We start from the raw sequence: 21,108 nt of genomic DNA on the forward strand, positions 1-21,108 counted from the left end.
TCTCTCTGTATTGTCTCCTTTGCTAGAACAGTAACCACCATATAAACAAACAAAATGGTGGAATGTTATTTGTTTCTATACCGAGAAATATCTTTCCTTCTTCACCAATGTGATCAGTGAATTTGTGTCTTTTCTTTGTCAGATACCTGCTTTGTGTCATTGTGATTTTAAGTTCTGAAGATGCTGAGGACCAGCAGCAGCTCCTGCAAACTTCATTGGCAGCTGGGAAGAATCAACAGTGAGAAATCATCCTATGGGTGAGTACTCAATGGAGTTCCCATCACATTCTTATAATGACAAGACTTCAAATTACAGTTTGCCTTCCCCTATCGGTCTGATGATTAAGGGTTGAACTTTTGGGTCTGGGTTCACCCACTTAGGTCTCTGGGCATTTATTTGAGACATCAGGTTGATTGTTCAATGCCCAGGAAGTCACTGCTATAGGGAAGATTATTTAGCAGCAGGCAAAATTGCCCATCAGAAGAACCTCCATCCCTCTTTGTGTCTCTGTTTCTGTCTCCCTGCTGGCATCTCAGACCAGTGCCTATCATTAATGAGACGGCTCTATTTTCATAATGTGTTAGGGAAAACAGACTTTTGCCAAGGAAGCACTAGTTGGTGCATGGGTAAGATCAACACTTGTGGACAGGGAAAAGGTGGATCTGTACCAGCTTCCTGAAGAGCACAAAACAGGGAAGGATTTGTTCCCTCTCCCCAGTATACTCACCTCATGTTCTTCCAACCCAGATAAGCCAAGCTAGAGGGAAAAGTAAAGAAGCAGAATATTTCTCTGCCTTGCAAAAGAGGCAAAAACAAAATGTCACTCTTCTACTCGCTGTTTCATAGGGAGGAAAGATGTGGCCATAATTCAGTCCAGTGCTTACTAATTATTTCTACAAAGCATTTTCACTTTTGTTCAGAAATTTCGTAATTTTATTTGGTAAATCTGATGTGTTCTACTGTGGAACAAAATGGAAGTTTATTAGAGAAATTGTAAGGCTGAGGCCTTTTTACCTCAGAACAACCCTTTGGATTTTGTTAATCAGGTACATTTTTAATTTACACTGATAAACATTTGACAAGTAATCAGCTTTGGAAGGAGTATGATTTACTGCTGCAGTCCAGGTTTTTTCTATTAAAAACAGTAATAATGTTTGGCACTGCTACACCCAGTGTAAGCAAAGGGTAGAACAGATTTCCCAAGTGCTAGCTGCCTGAGTGTGGTTTTCCATGTCCTGCTGAGAAGAGTTTGCCAGGTCCAGGCCTGTTCGGATCAAAAGGATGTGGATAAACAAGAGCAGAGACTTTGTGCAAGTTTGTTATTGTATTCAAGGGTGGATTATTGAGTTTGCTGAGATTTCTCCTATTTTATTCTCCTATTTTATTTCTCTCGGATTTAATTGAGACTTTGAGTTTTTCAATTTAGTGCTGTGAAAAGATTTAATTTTTGAAGAGAAATTTGAGTAGAATTCTGTTAAAAAAAAATGTTGTAAATTGTCTTCAACTTTTTCCAGCAGAAAATTAAGTGCTCATTGAGGTGTTCCTTTTTTTTTTTTTTTTTTTCTACCACGGAAGGTGTTTTTTTTCCTTCAAAAGTAAAGATTTGTTTTCATTAAAAGAACAAAAACCTGGAAACATTTTTTTGGGTTATAAATCCCCTCCCATAACAATCTGAGTTGAGATGCCCAAACTTTCAGTATTTTCAGGGAGGTGGGAAGGAAGATACAGGAAAGAGGAACTTCCAAAATAAAAAAATAAAAAAAAAATAATTTTAAAAAAATGCATCTGTACACTTTGCAAGAATGGTCATGTCCTTGATCTGTACATGCTTTTCTTTATTGCAAAACTGTCTTTGGTCCAGATACATAACAAGTTGCAGTGGAAACAATCCTTGTCAGGTCCATTTCGGCTCTTCTGGCTATCAGTCACTTTTTCCATAGATAGTGTATAAAGGATCAATAGTTTCCTTTCTAACTCCATTATGCAGGGAGTTCAGACAATATTAAGAGCTGTTTGACGGACAGATGAACGACTTTACCATTAAATACAAGTGAATCATTCACATACATGTGAGCCCTTATCTGTTGAACAGGAGCAGGTATTCACCAACTTGTGCATCAGTGCAGCATTCCTTCTTTATGGGTGATTGCTTAAACAGTGTGGCTATGACCTGCATGGTCTGGATGGTAGAATGTGACAGGTCTCAGAGGGCTGCAAAGGTTATGTGCCATTTTGATTATTTTATTCAGTTTGATTCCTAGCTTTTCCAAGCTGCAGCCTAGTCCTTTTCTGAAACCTCTGTGATAGCTGTGTCATCTCACAGAACTATTGCCAACACTTTATTCATATATTTACTACTTTATTGGAGAACTGTTTTCCTTTCAGGTATACCAGTTTGGAATGAAAATATTATTTTTGTAATGCACTAGAGTGTTTCTCATTTTGCGTGAATACAAAGTTTGGTCTCTCTTTTCATCCTTTCTATCACAACCTTTGTAATATATTTGATTGATAGATTTTATTACTATGGCTACTCCTATTTTGTACAGCAAATTTTATTTGTGAGAGTAGTATAATGCTCTGCCCTCATTCAGCCTACTTTGTTTATTACTGTTTATTGTGGTGTTTTTGTTTTGTTTTGTGTTGTTTTTTTTGTTTGTTTTTTGTTTGTTTGTTTGTTTGTTTTTCTACTGTTTTCCTTAAAAACAAGCTTGCTGCAGAATAAGGAGCCTCTCATATCTTTAAGTCCACGGTGTTCTGTACTGCTACCTTACAATGAAGAATCTTATGCACTGAAATACCAAGAAATTTTGCTGCCTGCAAGCATTCAGAAACGAAAATCACACAGAGAGCTTCCATCTTTTGATGTCTTTTTTTTTTCCCCTTAATTTTCAAAACTATTTGAAAAAAAAAATCTTGCTGGGCAAGTCACAGTGGTTTACTTGCATACTGCAGGCTGATTTAGGATGCTTATTCGATCAGTCTGCTTCTAATGACAGTAGAAATACCATAATGGATGGAACATTCTTGGTCTGTTCTAAATTGGATTAGATGGTTTACTAATGTAATACTGGCAAGCCAAATCAGCCTGTGATGCCATGGGGATTCATCTATAGGGAATATGTGATCTCTAATGCCCATGTGCTAGCTAAGTGCAGTCATATCTTTTGATTTAATAAACCATTTTCATATTTCCCAATGGTATGTGTGTCTTTGAGTAGGATGAGCTAATTGGTAAAATCACACTTTTTAAATGAAACTTCATAACTTGCTGCTAAATGGAAGAATACTAAGTACTTCAGTCTTAAAAGATTTGAATGCTGTTTACACTGTTTCTCTTTGATAGCTCAAATGCTAAGTGCAATGCAAAAATTTGGTGTTCTCTGTTAAAAGACCAAATTAATGATGCTGATATATCTTATAAAATGCTCATTCATTACTGAATTAAGGAGTCATAGAAGGTACACATCCTAGTAACTCCAGTATATTACATCTGTCTTCATTCTGGTCATCACGATTCCATTAAAATTAACTCTTGATATACAGACATTTACAAATTGATGATTCAAGAAATTATTAGGAAGTAGATTGAGAAACAAGGAAAAATTGTACAGTGCTTCATTCTTGAGTGTCAATTATTAGCACTGCACTGTTTGCTGATGTGCTTGCTGCAGATGTGCCTAACCTGTGGGTGGCAGATGGCTTGTGCAGGTAGCAGAGAGGCACAGCAGAAAGAATGAGAACTGCAGAATTACAATGCCAAAGCTTCCTCTCGGTTTAGATACATCTTAGTGCACTTGTACTAATAAATAGCTTTTGCTAAACTGAATGTAAAATGTCTTCATTATGCCCAAGTAATTTTGTTGTTAAATCAATCATCCTATATCAAATGCAATATGCTACAATTTTGTGACTGGTTTGATAACAGAAGTCATCTTCTGGTTAAATTAAAAAGTTAATGCATAAATACACACTATATGTGTATTTTATACATATAGTATATCCGTGTATATATATACATGTATATATATACGAATGTATATCCGTGTATATAGTGTGTGTACACGTATAAACGTATAATAATAATTATTACAGTATAATATGCTATAATTATTATAATATTAATCATATTAATAATATAATAAAATATAAAATATAATTAATATTAATAACATTATAATATAATAACATTGCAAACTTATTTATTTATTTGTGTGTGTGTGTGTGTATATATATATATACAGACACACATATATAGACACATTTTATACTATATATATATATATATATATATACAGACACACATATATAGACACATTTTATACTATATATATATATATATATATATAGTATAAAATGTGTCTATATATGTGTGTCTGTATATATGTGTGTATATATATATATATATATATATAGTATAAAATGTGTCTCCTGGATATAATTGCCTTAATTCCTATAGTCATGGTGTAATGTGCAGAGACCAGAAATAAAAGATTTCTTTTTCTCTTTTCCCCTTTACTTAGCAGTGGTTTGTTTTGAACTATGTACCACATGGAAGCATGTGTTTCTAACCTAGCCACTCAGAAAATACCAGATCATAAAACAATGATGTGCTGGTATACAGGAAAATTATTTTAGACCAGTTTCATGGTTTAAAGAATTTATTTTTATAAATATTTCTGTCATTCCAAGTTCTTTTCAAAGTGAATAAATCTATTTGGAAAATGCTTTGAAAAACAGTAACATAAAAACAATGAGGTTCCTAAAATTTTGTCCAAAAACCTTTTCCAAGAAGCAACATAAACAGAAAACATGGGAGTATTTATTAGTCTTTGTCATATGTTTTGGATGATTTATGCGATCTCTGTATAGCCAAATATTGAAATGTCAGTCAGCACAATCATCAGTACATCATTCTACATCAGAGCTTGACTCCTCACCTACTGATTTTTTAATTAGAGTGGGCTTTAGGTATTTTTGCTTCAAATGGCAATCTATCAAATATATCAAAGAAACCCAGACTGTTTTTAGCTTCCCAGATGTTTTAAGTAGCAGATGTTTGATCTTACTGCCACTGAAACACTGAAAGTTGTCTTATCCTTCATTAAACCAGTTATCTTCAGCAGGCATTTTAAAAATATTTTAAAGTTTTTTAACTGCTACTGAGTCATAATGATTTTTGCACTATCTTCCTCAGGTTCTCCTGAAAGTCTTGTCTCAGTGTAGCGTTATGTATCTCTGTTTCCCACTTTGTTTTGATACACAGGCCAGAATCTCACTATAAGGTGGTCTGTGTGCATGAGGAGATATAATATTAAGGAAACACTTGTAGAGATTTTTTTCCTTTGGCTAGTTTGGCCAGTCATGACTTTTTTTCCAGCAGGGAACTTCTTGACAGACAGGATGGCTGTCCTTTGACTTATGCTACTAGCTATAAAACTTTTCCAGCATGGTAAGACACTTGTGGTTGTAAATCAATTTTAGGAGAACCAGCATTCAATAATGTGTAATTATTCAATATTCAATTCAATTCAATTCAAAAAAATTCAATACTTGTTGAGTTAGTACACTACTGACATGAAGGGACACCTTTTCAAATACAACTGCTTGAATTGTGCACAAACATTTCTGTGCATGGACAGCCACTGAGTTTTGTATTTGTTTGTCTGTGTGTGAACACATGCTGGCTGTCCTGTCTTCAAGAGATGCTGATGTACTGGAAATTTGACACTGAAGGCTATGTATCATCTCTGACATGTGAGTGTTGCTGTTATGCTGTAAATTTTGTCTGTAGCAGAGTTAGACAATTTAGAATAGAAGTACGATTTGAAATAACGTTATTAGTTAACATGCCAAATGCAGTCATGAAATAATTATGTTTGAGTTTACTTTTGAGTAATGAACAATAGCCTAAGAATTAACAATGGAGCAATGTTACACATTAAAGTATCTAAATATATTTTTGGCTGTTGGCATACAACTCTGTAGTGCAGATGTTCCTGATAATCTGATAGAGCAGATGCTACACAGACTTTGTATCATACCTATACGGAGCCCCATGAGTCTGACTAGTGGTAGATACTTAAAATCTGCTGAAGAGAAATCATAAACTTATCTATGTAATTGCTTATCCTATGTGCAGTGTTGATAGACATATGATGAATGCATTTTTTTGAGCTTGTCATATAGCGATTTGCAAAAAATAACCACTTTGAATGGAACTGAAAATAACAGGGAGAAGTGTTATATTTCCAAATGCCACAGCAACATCAAGACCTTGTGCTGTGACTTCAGTGACTGGGACACTTTTGTCTGTGTCTAGTATTTCCAAAAAGCTGTTATTTTGAGGGCATGTTTTACAACAACTTTAACATCGAAGCATGTGGGTTATCTCAAGCTGAAAATGAAAGGTCCATGTTTTGGACAGTGATACAGACATCCTAAGTTTCTGAACTGAAATAGTAGAAAAGAAAATGTAGCTATTACACATGGAATATATTTACTTTGATTTTGGGATTCATTTCCCTGTGTTCTGTCCAACAGTAGTTCAAAATTCTGAGACTCTTTAACGACCCTGCCATAAATCCATTGCTGCCATTTTCCACAACTCCATAGGGCTATGAAAAAAACAGGCTTTGAAACCCCGGCTCGCCAGTATATAAGCTGTCAGAAATCTCTTCTATCTTTTCTCACTGTCCAAGCCTTATAACTGATTCCAGAGATGCCTGACTTTACTGATGAAGAGCTATAATAAATAGTTCCAATAAACATTTCCAAAAGTATTCTGATGGTACTCACAGCCATGTAAAGGTTTAGTCAGTAAAGAGCTACAACCCAGCAGTACTCCACCATCACTAAACTGCCAGGAAGATAAGCACAGAGATGCTGAGAGTGTTACAACGCACATTGCCAAGCACACCATGCCTTGTGCAAGAGAGGAAAAAAAGCTGTATGATGATGATGATGACTTAGAACAGCACAGGAATAATGTTCTGTTTTTGCATTCCTCCACTTTGTACTCCTTGACTTTCAGAAATGACCATTTCATAAAAATTGTATTTGCTTTCATTTGATTTACAATTATTGAAATTTTAATAAGGATTGTGCAGTGACTCCAGACATCCTATATTGTCAGTGAGAAATTATAACTTTATTGCAGCACACACTGACAGCCAACTCATAAAAATGAATGACATTCTATATCATAACATCTAGTAGGCTGTTCAGCATGTTAATAGCTCACTTCATCTTTTTTTAGCATAATGAGGCAGACAGTGTACCAATATTCAACGTGAAAATGAAGATTAAGAAAATTTGAATTGAAGCAAGAAAGTAGCATTTAGCAGAGGTTCAGGCAACATTCAGATAAAAAGTTTCAATTAAAGTACTGTTAGGGAGTCTTTTATCACTGAAGCAAAGCTTTGTTACCAAAGACCAACACTAACTACAAAAAATGTCTGTTTCCAGCTGTACTTAGCTTTTGAAATACTACTTCTGAAAGGATCTGAAGTATGTGTCTTATCCCATAAGATAATACTTTTTTTTATAGACTAAATTGTATAAGGTTAGATCAATTTATAATAAGCTATTTTTTTTTTCATAACAGATCAAATTAGAAAAGTGGAAACTATTTAGGAAAGGGAGCAGACAGCTTTAGGGTTAACTCAGAGCGTGCTTTTTTTTTTTTTATTCTAAAAATGGATAAAAACATTTAGTAGCCAATGAACAAACTATTGCCATATAAAACACAGATTATAACATATGAGTGTCTCTGAAGTAGGATATTAGGAAAAGGATATATATAGATCTACTTCAACTCCAAGAGATGCAGTTACAACAGCAATATTTATGATACAGAAGTACTACTTGAAGATATAAAGAAATGCAAAGCAAAGCCTCATGGCTGATGATCTGTCAGATTGCATTACAGATTGCTTTTTTGCTACTTCTATGGGCAGTTCCTAATGTACCTACCTGAACATAGACACAACTATCCATTTACTATCTCAAATATGGCACTAATAATTAATAAATGACTCCTTAGTCACAAGGAGGCCTGATTAAGATACCACTGTGACTCACTACCCTCCAGTACAAGTGTATGTCCCCATAGTGTGAACCTGAATCAATCAACTGTAAACACTTGTAAACTGTAATGTGTAAAATTATTCATCTAAGGTTGCTGCTACCTTTAATTTTGGTGATGATCAACCACAAACTTTCACTTTAGCTTTGTAAGGACTCCTTCTTCAGCTCTGAAAGTATCAAAATTAAAGAAATAAAAAGCTTTGTAAAATTCCTAAAACTAATACTCTTCTTTTTTTTCAAAATACATGTGCTATTGAAACATTTTTTAATGTATCTGCATTATCTAGTGCAATGCCTGAGCCAACTGTAGTTTCCTTGCTGTGGAAACATGTATTGTATCTGTTGGAAGGGAGTGCACCCCACCACCTGGGTGGAGAACAAGAGGTTTATATTCCTTCCTGGCACAGGACAGCAGGTTGGGTTCTTTATCACCCTAGAGGGGTCTTTCCAATGAAGTCTCTGTGTGAAAAATGCAGACGAGTACAATGTACCAACTCAGAAATACTTGTGACTAACCAGTTTACTTTGGGATCTGTGGTCACCAGTGGTGAAGGTTATGGGTGCTCCAGAGCATCAGTCCCCACTTGACTGCCACAGAGAGTGGCCACAGAGCCAGGACAAAGTGATTTTGTTTCAAATCCCTATGATAAAGGGGATAACTTAATCATCAGGTATGATGTACCTTTATCATCAGGTATGATTGTACCTTTATACAAACCAAGAAGCAATTTCTTCTGAGCACCCCCGTAATGTCTGACACCTGCAATGTTGTCAGCTGAGGTACATGAAATAACAGTAATATCTTGGAAGCATGGCTAAAAACACATCCAAGTTCAGCCAGTTGAATTGAATTTTCTGTACTCATTCCAAGTACAAAGAAATTAGCACCATATGTTCCAGCTTAAAAAGACACTCCTAGTGATCTATGCTCTCTGTGGAAATCTGTCTACCCAAATTTAACGGTCCTCTTCTGTTTGTCTGAACAACTTTGGCCACTGCTTTTTTCATTTTTTTGCTTTTAAATTGTTATTCTTTCAGCATAATTTTTAGTTCATGCTGTTTGGGTTTTCTATCACCAACAAACCATTCATTCTGATTTGTTACCTAATGGCCTAAGCTGACTCCAGATTTGGTTCCTCACTCATTAAGACTTTTCATTATGGGTGATTTTGAAATTTATGCTGATGCTTTGTAACATACATCCATACAAAGGTTTAATGATTTGTTGAATCTTACATTATGTTAATTTTCTTTCTTGCACAATGTGCCATACATTAGAATGTTACTTAATCTTCATCTCAATGATATACTACTCTTTTTTTCTTTCTCATTCAGTGATTTGTCCTCACTGTAGACTAACTGAAGGTTTCTTTCCCTTTCCTTGTTTTGCCTGCGTTATTTACCAGCTGCCCAGGGCTCAGTGATGCTTTAGTTTCTGCATCCTTGCTGCTGACACGTGGGATTTTTAAAATCAGTGACCATGTTCATGGTCACTCAACTGAAGACAGTTCTCAGAGTGAGCTGAAGCCACCTCCCTCTCTCTCCCTTCTGGTTGTACCTTTTGAATCTTCTTCTTCCCTCAGCTATATGGGGATCCTTCTTGCAGCTCCTTCCCTTTAATTCATTTGGTTTAATGCACTGCTAAGTACACAGTGGCCATGTTGATATTTATTGTTTTTGTTGTTGTTGTTTTCATGAAATTAAGATTCTATTCTCTGCATTGCTACAAACAAAAAAGATTGGACTGTTTTGCTCCCTTTTTGGTATTCTGTATCAGTTCCTTAGGTTAAAAATCCTTCTGCTGAGTCTTTCTTTTCACTCAAGGTCAGCTTTAAGCTTGCTAGAATATACCTGCAATTACTTTTAGAATTAAGAAAGCTTGGATAGTCTGTTGAAATGTAGCGAGTTTTAATCCAATCTATACCATTCAGTATCGAAATAGCTTTTGCAGAAGCTTCATCTATTTGATTTTATCAGTAAGTCTTAGTTCCCAGAACCGATTGCTCATTGGAAAAACTCAGAAGTAATTCCATTAAGCCAGTAAGTTTAATTTATCCATATGTCATAAGTGACATAGAACTAGAGGTCTGATGCAGGTAAATGTTACTCTAAAGGTTATCTGGCTTTCTCTTGACTTTAGGAAGTATAGCTGCAGTGAAGGGTAAGCAGAAAGCAACCACTGTCTGGCAATGTCATGGGCACCAAAAAATGTATTGAAGGAAGTGCAGAGCTAGCCATATACATCAGCTACTGACAGGTAGCGATTGTCTCCTAGGTTGATGGAATCACTTCTCACACTTGCATGATGAATATACCATATACATCAGAGGATGACAGGGAGGGGCTGTTGCCTGGGCTGATGAAATCGCCTCACACACTTGCAATACAAATGTACCAAATAGCAAGAATTATTTGGGCAAAACTAATGTACATGGGAATGCTCCAAGTGCTGTGTTACTTCATTTGAGGATGATTGCTTTGAATTCATGAGTGTTCAGGAATGTAAATCTGGGGCGATCTGGGTGCAATTGTAGTTTGCCCAATTTTACATCAATTCAAAGAGTTCAAGCCTCTCAACTAGCCATGTGTAGCAAAACAACCTCTCTAACTGATGTCTATATTCTCCTGTTTACAAACTTCTTTATTTTCATGATCCAGTTATCAGTGATATTTTCACTTGGGGTTTTGAAGAGGTTTATCAAATTTTATTTTTCTGTCTTCCATTATTATTTAGCTAATGCTGTTTGTCTGAGGAATTATTGCAACTGCTGAATGCCATTTGTGGTCCCTTTTTATTTTGCTTTTCCTTCCCCCAGGTAGCATTATTTATATACATTGTTTGTGGTGTCACTATGCAGAAAATGTCCAGATATACTTTCCAGTTGTCACAGACCTTGGGAAGCAATTGATGTTTTGCATAAGTATCTGAGGGTTACTTACAAAGAGAGGCTTCATATTCCTTTAAACCTAGTAGGTAAAGTACATTCAAGTCATTATTGAATTTCTGGTTGCTAAAAAAGCATTTGGGGTGAAAAAAGCAGATTTCTGCACTTTCTGGTTTTTACTTCTTTTCTATTAAGTGTATACTAATTACTGAAGTTATTTTCAGGTGATTTGAGCTTTTAAGTTTGAACTTACATTTCATTGTTCTGTTGTGCAAGTGCCTTATTTATACTTCTTGTGTCATCTTTTCTGGAAGAAAAATGTTCTGCTGTCTTATATTTATATGTATATATATAATCATATATATATATGTGATTTCCCAAGGAAATGCCCGAGTTCTTGTACAATTCATGTAGTTTGTTCATTATTACTTGGGAGTAGTATACTGTTTCCAGGTTTTTTTGTTGTTGTTTTTTTTTGTTTGTTTGTTTCTTTGGTTTTGTTTGTTTTTGTTTTGTTTTGTTTTGTTTTTGATCCAGCTTCTCAGAGGAATGGAAATTGACAAAAAAAATAGGAGAAATTAAACAAGTTTTTTATTAACAAAGCTTTTCAAGCACAGAACTTGCTCTCAGGAGTCCAGCTCACCATACAGAACCAGAGAGTAAGAACCAATATCCTACAGAGATTTCTTGTCTATCTCTTAAAGAACCAATGCACTCAACAAAATTTTGAAAAATCTTATAAAAGCTGTAGAAATTCATACACATCATTAGTAGTATTCTTCTGTAATATCAGCTTTGAGAGTGTCCATAACATGATGGGGAGGAAGCAGTTTTTCAGTCCGGGATCAGGTCCTAGAAGGTCCTAGGAGAAAAATCTCTAACATTGAAAGCTTCCAAAAATTTGTCAGCAGTAGTTTAGTTATCTTGCTTCCCAGAAGCAGTTGGATGAGATTACCTCAGAAGGTCATTTCTAGCACTATCTTGCGTATTGCCATGATTGTGTTCATCAAAGTACATAACTGACTTTCAGGATTAGTAAGGATCATTATTACATTTCCTATCAGTTAGTAATACTGTAGTTTTAGATAAAGGGAATACTTCATCTAAAATGTAGCGATATCTTTTGCTACATAGCTTATAAAATCTGATTTTCTGCTTTTGTCTTTGAGCACATTGAAAGATTTCTCAGGCTACACAGGACAGCATATAGGAATACCTCAAATTAGCCAGCCCCTTACATTTTAATTATTTTTAGTGATCTGCCAGGTAATTGTATTCCTGGTTGAAGTGTGTATAAGGACAGTGAATGATTTATACCAGTTGGAGTAATAACATTGAAACATTATCAAGGATAATGTATGATGCCATGGGTCACTTGCTTATTTTAACTCTCACAAACACATACATATATAAAGGGGGAAAAAACGCAACACTAATACAGCCATCTTAACAATTCTCTTTTACTATTTCTGTAACCCTCCTTACATCCACTCAAGGATATATTTCTAACTCTTATTTTAGACAGTTTAATATTGTGCTGTTCCCAAAAACATTGGATAAAATGTCACTTGTCTACATCACCATTACCTTGTTTCTTTCCTTCTTTATTCTGTGAGGTAAAAGCTCTTCATGTTTCCATTAAAAAGAACATGTAAATACAAAAGAAAGTAGATCTATATATTTTTAGAAATAAAATTTTATTTATGAAAAAAATGTAAACATATAGCACAAGTAAGTGTCAATCAGGTATGTTTGTGCTTTATTAAAGCATATTAGGATAGCTGTGTAAAATCAGTAATAGATGTCTAAACTGAATATATTGTCTGAAAGAATGTTAGGCTAATTTTCCTGATTTTAAAGCAACTGGAATGGAACTGAGACCAACTCAATGAATGTCCTTGTCTGTCCATGTCTGTTTCCTCATGTGTAAAACAGACATAATAACATTTGCCTCCCAATATGGTGTAGCAAATCTCAATTAACATGCTTTCATTGCCTCAGCAATAAAATGTTTTGTTCTGTTGGTCTAAATCCATTGTAAAAGCTACACTTGGGCAGCAGCAGAATTGGACTCTATGGTATTATTAGAATCCTAATAATCATAGCTCAAATCATAGTTAATTTCACTTAGGGATTAAATCGACAAAGTAAGAGATATGAAGTCACTGTTGTCCACAGTCTGAGAAGGGACAATGGGAGAAATGTGAGATTAAATGTTGGGTAAATTATTATCAAGTGCAAATTTTATCACATTGACAAAGTATTAGAATGGCCTGGAACTATCAAATGGTAGTCTTCAAAATGTTTGATAGGTAGGGAAAAAAGAAAAAAAAAAAAAAAGAAAGAAAGAAAAAAAAAACACCTTTGGTGGATTAATTCATATGAATCCTTTTTAAGATAGACAAAGTGAGCACAGAGAGGCAAGATGCTGGTTTTAATCTGCCAATAGGAGTGCTGTATAGGTCTAGTGTTGTAAAACATGCTCTTGTTCCATTGCACATATTCAGTGCTTCTTCCATATATTTCTGCAACTAATTTTGTTTAAATCACTTTTTTCTGAATGGAATATGTCCTACAAGACAGAACACAGTGGATGTTAAATATTGACTCTCCTTAAAACTTTTTAGATTGTGTGGAGATTGCATTACCTCAGTTACAGAAGTACTGATCTTTTATTTCTTCTTTTTTAAAGCAAGTTTTCATGTGGGATGTTTTCAAAACTTGTTAGGTTAGTTCTCCAGATCTATTAAATTCCTACTTGGCACAGCAGACAGAATCACAAAGGAGAGTGTAAGCTAGTGTTACGACTCACATCCTGATTTGTCTGAAGCCCAAAGTAGGACAAATCGCTCATACCTAATTTATTGTAAGAGTAATTTACATAGACTGCTAGCCTGCACTGAGGTCCTACCTCTGCTGGCTTCTGTCATTCCCAGTGCATGCCCATTGGCAGAAGGTGAATTCAACTCTCCCAGCTTTGCCACTAGCTGATTTTCCACTGGTCTCTTGTGTTGCAATGCACAGGGGACTCGAACAAGACCAACTGCTATGTTCATTCTGTATATTCCTGGCATTGACAAACCTATACATGTTTTATTTTTGGTCTAGCTGTGGTTTATCTTTGAGTGAATCTGTTCTATTTCAGCATTACATTTCAGATTTAGTTCTGAATGGAGAAAGAAAAAATGTCTGAGACCAGGCTTTGGCTGGAGTTCGATTTAATTCTCAGGTTTGCATCTGCTCTAACCACCAAGCTATTTTGCCCATGCTTCTTTCTCTGACCCAATAAATATTTATAAAGTAAAACATTGGCAGCTGCCACATGCAGCTGATTAGGGCACTTACCTGGAATATTATCCCTGTTCTACATAATCCAAAGACATGGTCTGGGTCTATTTACTATTTGGGTCTTCCCTACTGTTTTTTCTAGGACATGCTGTCTGCATTCAACTTCAGAAATGTTTCTAGTGAAAATAGAATGTAACAAGTGTCCCTGGCTACCTTTAACCTTCAGCCTCAACAGTGACTGGGTGTTCAAAAACCCTCCTACCACGGCAAACTGCTGAGGACAAGCATGCCTTATATCACGCGAATACTTGATACCCTTGATAAACCTCTCCAGAAGTGTTTTCCTTGAAGTCATTATTTCTGTCCTATCTTGAGTGGGCCTGAGGCTGTGACCGTTATGTTCAGAATCTTTTTTAGAAGAAATTAGAGACAGAAAAATGTGTGTTTGATTAAAAGATGTGGAGCTGAGTCACTTCAACAAACTGATAACACTCATGTGTCACAGTCATCTCCCTTGGCATCAATTCAGATTTAGATGAGTTGATGTAGGGAGAGGGGGAAGAACCCTTTTGGAGGGTGAGACTTTTAGTTTTGTGAACTAGCAGCTATATTTTTGATATCTTAGATACCAGTTTTCAGCCTAGTGAAGCTAAAATTTTTATATTTTTACAGCTTTCCACTCTACTTAGCTTCTTGCCAAATCATAAAACCTAAGGTACTGCAGTATTTAATTTGTTCATGTTTGTATACAGAGCTTATATCTGTAATATCTAATATAAAGGTGGCTTTGCACGACTCCTATTTAAGCAGACACTTGAGGATCCCCACAATAAGTGAGTGTAAGAAGAATCATCCATCGTGTAACTGCTTGAGAAGGTGTAATGCATTTCTTTCCTACATTCAGGCATCTTTAAGTGCTGATTATTCTTGACTGCCAGCATGGCCTTTTGTAGCCACGGGTATTGGATATAATTGAGAACATCCATCAGATAGCTCTGAATTCTGCCACAGAACTAAACCTGATCAAAATTAAAGCTGGTAAAAAAGAAAAATGTGATGGTGCAGTTTCCCACTGGAAAATGCAGATTTAATTTAACCAGAACATTTCAGAGGCATCTATTTTTTTATCAATATATGTAAAGATAATACTAAAATTTACTTTTAAAAACAACATAAACCATTTCATTTTGACTTTCTGTAACAGAATATAATTGATTAAAAGTAAAATCAAAATAATAATAAAGCGAAAAGCATTTTTAAGATGAACTGTTTATATAAAATTTTTAGACATTTGTCTTAAACATTCTTTCACAGTTTTTATTTTGTGGGAGGATCCATGTTTTTGTCCTTTTTTTTTTTTTTTTTTGGATCCAGGAAGGGAGGAAATTTTGCAATACGGATACAGATTTTGCAGAAATTCTACAAGTAAAAATCTATGTTAAAAGTGCTTTGTTAAAATATTTTGAATGTCAGTGAAAATTGCAGTGAAAATATCACAGAGAGAATTAAGCTTTTCAGCACAGACTGTGTGATTTTTATATGAGTGCCTGCTTTGGGACCAGCTCACTTTCTATTACAGATATTTAGCAGCTCTCAGGATGGATATAAGGTTGGACACAGGAATCACAGAACTAAGCCAGAGGCAGAAACAGGAACCAGAAGTCAAGGGTGGAACAGGCAGGAGTGGGAATACAAAGTGGATACAAGAATGAATACACAGCAGTCACAGCTTGAGCAAATGGCATCAACAATAGTGAATTCAAGTAGGGTTTGCTCCTGTCTGGTGTCAAGAGGTAGGTGCTGTGGGAGCTTCCATGGCAAGGGTCATTATGCTGGCTCCTGGCATCCAGCAATGGCATGAGGCAGTCTCTGAGGGAACCTGTGTTAATTCATTTCATGTCACCTACTACTGACCCTAAGTATGTCATAACATGGGCGTTCCCCTTTTCAGCGAATGCCCTTGTATTGAAAGTTAGTTATGGTGCACATGAAATAAATTTAGGAATTAAGAGGCAGAGTTCCTACATTATGCTAGTCCTAATTTCTGGAAGGAAAGTAACAAGTTTGTATTCCAGCAGTACCAGAATACACTGGAAATAAATTTTCCAAAATACTGTGTCTAGCAGCAGTTGTACTGAAAAGTACAATGGAGAGAGGAGAAGGATTATGTAGTGGCTTTGGCATTTATTTTTTTTAAATAACATATCAAAAAAAAAAAAAAAGTTGTATTTCAGTCTCTGTAAAGCAGAAGACCTTTTCAAAGTAGTAGCTGAAACTTTAATCTTGATGTGATTGTTTCTGCATTTCTTTATTTGTGAATATTGTGAATATGTGAATATTCCAACATCCAGCCTTTGATGTTACCTGTGGGCATAGCTTTATCAGGTCCTGAAAATAGCTTCATAGGTGATTTTTTTTTTCTATTATATTAGCCCAGTTTGAAAAGAACCTAATTGACCTGCAGTAATAATAGATTTGACTTTAAAGTTTGATCCCAGCGTACAAGGGTTTGCATCTCTTGGTTCTGTCTTTTGAATGTTTAATCGAGAGACGTTTTTCAGTTTGTAAAAGGCTTTTACCTCATTCACATATATGGACAGTACCTAATGGACCCTATCCATTTATTCATTGGTGTCTAAAACTGTGAAATGTGATGCCTTTGTGTTTTATGACTTCAAAATGCTTTTTATTTTTAGGTCAAATGAAAAAAAAAAAATCCATTTGTCTTATTTAGCTTTTTAAATATTTATTATATAGAATTTAACATCCTTTGTGTTTTTGCCCTGGGGCATTTGTACAAAAACGTGCTTTAAAATGTGCAGATGATTGCTTTGATTTTTGAGGCTGGCAACAGGAGTCAGATCTCACTCCCTGTGAAACTGTAGGAAAATGATGGGGCTGTTTTAGAGAAAGAGAATATTGCAATTGCCTTGCAAAGAAATAGAAAAGTGCTATTGAAAAGAATTAACATGATGGGACTTTTAAAAGAACTGTCTGGATTCTTTTCTGAGGCTCTGACATCTCTACCAGGTGAGAATCTAGCCCAATATTTTTTTCTGTAGTCTGTTACCTGAATGATCCATAAAAAGTCAAGCCAACAACATTTTATTGACTATACATCTGACTGTCTCAATGGAGAAATATAACAATTTATTACTGAGATGCAGACACTGAGAGACACTGTATTTGCAGTGTCTCTTCCACTTTCACTCTACAGGTCAGTGTAATCTACCATGTCAGGTCAAAGGGTGGAAAAATTTCTTTCTGGAGCAAAGCACCAATGGAGGGAGCAGTTGCAGCCTGATTCTGCAGGTTGTGTTTGGGCGCAGTGCTTGCTGGTCTCTTAAGCAAGCCTGTGGATGAGAACTGAAACTCTGTACTTTCCAGACACTGGGCAGGATCTGAACAACCTGGCTTCATGTTTATGCAGTCAGAATTCTCCTATCAGTTAATGGGAATTGTGTGAGAACAAGAATTTAGTAAAAAATGAGGATGGCAGGAAGGATTTGGATCTGTTTGTGTACCTGGGAGAAGACTGTGCTCCCTGCCCTCTCAGTTAGAAGTTGGGTGTTGTGAAACAGGCAGTAAAGCCAAGACAGTTGGCAAGTGAGCAAGACAGAAATAATAGAATTAAAAGGGGAGAAGGAAATTAAAATTGCATGTACTGGCATTTCTAGTACATGGCAGAGATCCTGCACATTTTACTCCTGAGTAACAAAGAACAGAGCTGTGCATGTCACCATGGAAATGTAAATGGAGCTCCTTTGACAAACAGAGAAATGTATGCCATTCCTTTATGCTCAAATGAACTGTTTGTAGTGGGATGCAAGAAAAGAATGGGATGTCTGTTACAGAAAATACAAGAAAATGCAATTGTAGTACCTTGTTTTGCATTCTGTTATATTTTTATTAGGAGTACAAAAGTACAGGAAGAGAAGAGTGAATTTTTTTCTAACTAATTAATCAATACAATATTTATAACCAGCAGTTTAAAATGAGAATGATCAAACCCATAGCAAAGAGCACAGAAGAGAAAGTACTTGTATGCTATGCCACGTCCACCTGCGCTAATGGTCCACCTTCACTTAATTATTTAAAAAGAAAAAGAATAAAAAGAGGAAAAAAAAGATGGATACTTATGAATGAGTGGGTATTTGAAAATGAGCAGGCAGCTGTCACAACATTACAAAGTTAGGTGGAAAGATTTATTTTTACCATCAACAGATGTTTGCTAATTTCTGTTCTAATCTTGATCGTGTTATACTTTTCTTTCTTGGGGCATGGGTATATGTAGACTACAAGGAAAAAAGGGTGAGCTGCAACCTATATTGGGAGCTCAAGAGCTCATAACTTTTCTAATATTCTAATATGGAGAACTGATGATATCTGTTTAGATTTTGCTGTGTGCTTTGTGGAACAAAGAGCTAGGTAAAAAACATCAAATATTTTCAATGTTGTTGCTTTAACATATGTTTGTAAGTTTCATGTGCTTGATTTCTGCAAAGACTCCTGAGTTCAACTCCCACAGTGACTGTGAGATGTGAGGGTCTCGCTCAATGTTTGGGTATTTGAACTAGAAGTGTTTTAGGAAATAAGCAAGGGAGACGGAGTTGCCAAGACAGTTGCTCTAGAGTCAAAGCACAAAGGCAAAGAAAACAGAGATGGATTTAAATCTGAACTCTTATTTACCTTTTTACTCCCTAAGGAGTTATGTTTTACGACTGTCATAAAAGGAAATAACTTTAAACTCTACAGCAAACCAATAAACTTTACAGTATTCTGTTTTCCTCTTAGGAATAAGGCCTTGGACAAGGTTTCTGCAGCTCAGAAAGGAAAAGCTTATATGGTATCTATTATTCACTTAGTCTTGCTTATTTTGATTTCTTTTTAACAGAAACCACCCAGTAGCTTCTTTAAGCCATCTTTCAGGTTTGCATGAATCTGTTCAGAGACTACCAATAATGTTCCATCCAGCTCATGTCTTAAATGTGGGATCTTAAAGATTCTCAGGAAATTTTTTTCATTGAGATAAAGGATACTTTTCAAAAGTCACAGAAGAAATTATTGAGTAAAATAAACTCACAAATTAATGGAAATCATGAACAACCTGAAGATTTTCTAGTAACAAATGGTCAGTAAATTAGTAATTGCCTCTGAAATATAACTACAAAGTCTGCCCAGTGACTAAACTGGCTTCTTAAAATGTGGTCAATGTGATCATTACCATATTCTTTATACATTATATCTCTTTTTTTTTTTATGGTTTGAAAGAAATTTATATTTAGGAAAATTAGGGGAAGTGCCGTGCATTCAAGTAAAGATAATGACGTAATTTATGTAGACTTTGTTTCCCCAAAGCAAGCTAAGGTGGTGCTCCTTGTTTCCTTGGTATTAAAATACTGATTTTGAGACAAAAAAAAAAAAAAAAAAAAAAAAAAGAGACAAAATCTGGCAAGTGATACCAGTTTTCTGGTATCACTTGGACAGCAACATTTCCCAGCAGCCTGGGAGAGAAAGCACCCAGCTGACAATGCGGGCTTGATTTAGGGAGACAGACTATTGTATGGCCAGGGTGAAAACAGATATGGGAAAAGGACCATGGTAGATTTCACAAGGTATCTATTTTTCCTTTAAAAGTTGGTACTTCATATCTAAGATAATAGCTGTTAGGATAACTTTAAGGTGCTTGTTCCCCGAGTGCCTTCTGAAGGATCCACTACTACTTTCTGATCACTATGTGTCATAAATTGTCTTGACTCATGCTAAATAAAAAGATTGTGTATAATAATGCACTGGTTGTGAAGATGCAGCTTCCTTTTCCCCCACCATATCTGTGTACTACTTAATAGCCTTTGCTGTTGTCCTTTAGGTTTGTCTTGATGGAGAAGTTTCATAAGGTTGTCTTCTAAACTCTTCATGCAATAATTAACTGTACAGACATGATACAGAAAGCAGCATGCTGCCTTTATATATTCGCTTCAGCGCCTGTCTTGCCAATCAGTGCAAAGGTCTGCACTGAGCTTAATGTTCTGGGAATTGCCTCTTAATATGACATTTTGTGGTCTGCCTCATTTTTTTATTATTTTTTTTCAGGGGTGATACTAGTTTCGGTTGTTGTTGGTTTTAGTTTTTGGTGTTTGCTTGTTTGTTTTTCCTGCATGGCATATTGTGATGTGACTGTGGGGGAAACAGGAATTCTGGAATGAGACAGAATCAACTGAGTGTTTTCCCTCATGAAATCCAGTAGCAGTTATGAGGAGCTTTGAGCTGCTGGTCACTAGCTGAAAGAAGGGCTGTGACCATGATGATTCTGTGACTAGCACCTGGGTTCACAGGCACAGCTGGACTTGGTATAGCAGCTTTGTAGGGATGAGGATGCTGTGGGGATGTAGTTATAGCAGAAGAAGGAAGCACAACTAAATAAATTTGAAGAGGTAAATTTACAGGGCTTCATATGGAGCAGTTGCAATCAGCTGCTTTTAGGGTAAGTACACCCCAGTTAAACTGGCATCCCAAAGGAGCTGCTTTGCCTTCCACTGTGCATGCCAAAATAAAGCATGCTCTCTGTCTCATGTTCTCTTTTATGATGCCTCCAGTTTGGCACAAAGCGCACTACAAAATTAATAGCTTTCTGCAGTACTTGTTCTCAGTCTAAGGGGTTCAAACAACCCTGGTTGCACATAACACCTTAAAATCTCCATGCTGTTTGAAATGTTTCTGTAGCCTAATTTGGGCTACTTAGCTCATAAATCCTCATCTTAACCCAAAACTGAATGAATAAATGAAACTGGGCAATTTAGAATTTACAATTGTAAAAAAGAAAAAAAAAAAAAAAAAGCAATTTACA

At 35.7% G+C, this 21,108-nt stretch overlaps 1 protein-coding gene across 1 annotated transcript in view; it reads left to right on the top strand.

The window, feature by feature from the left end:
• The first annotated feature begins 239 nt into the window (after positions 1 to 239).
• Positions 240 to 21,108, top strand: part of SEMA6D (semaphorin 6D) — a 277,603-nt gene continuing 256,734 nt past the window's right edge. Inside the window, exon 1 of the mRNA XM_072043616.1 lies at positions 240 to 257. The gene's annotated coding sequence lies outside the window, so the exon portion shown is untranslated. The remainder of the gene's footprint in view (positions 258 to 21,108) is intronic.

The sequence above is a fragment of the Anas platyrhynchos genome, chromosome 11, assembly GCF_047663525.1.
Source record: "Anas platyrhynchos isolate ZD024472 breed Pekin duck chromosome 11, IASCAAS_PekinDuck_T2T, whole genome shotgun sequence".
Classification (NCBI taxonomy): Eukaryota; Metazoa; Chordata; class Aves; order Anseriformes; family Anatidae; genus Anas; species Anas platyrhynchos.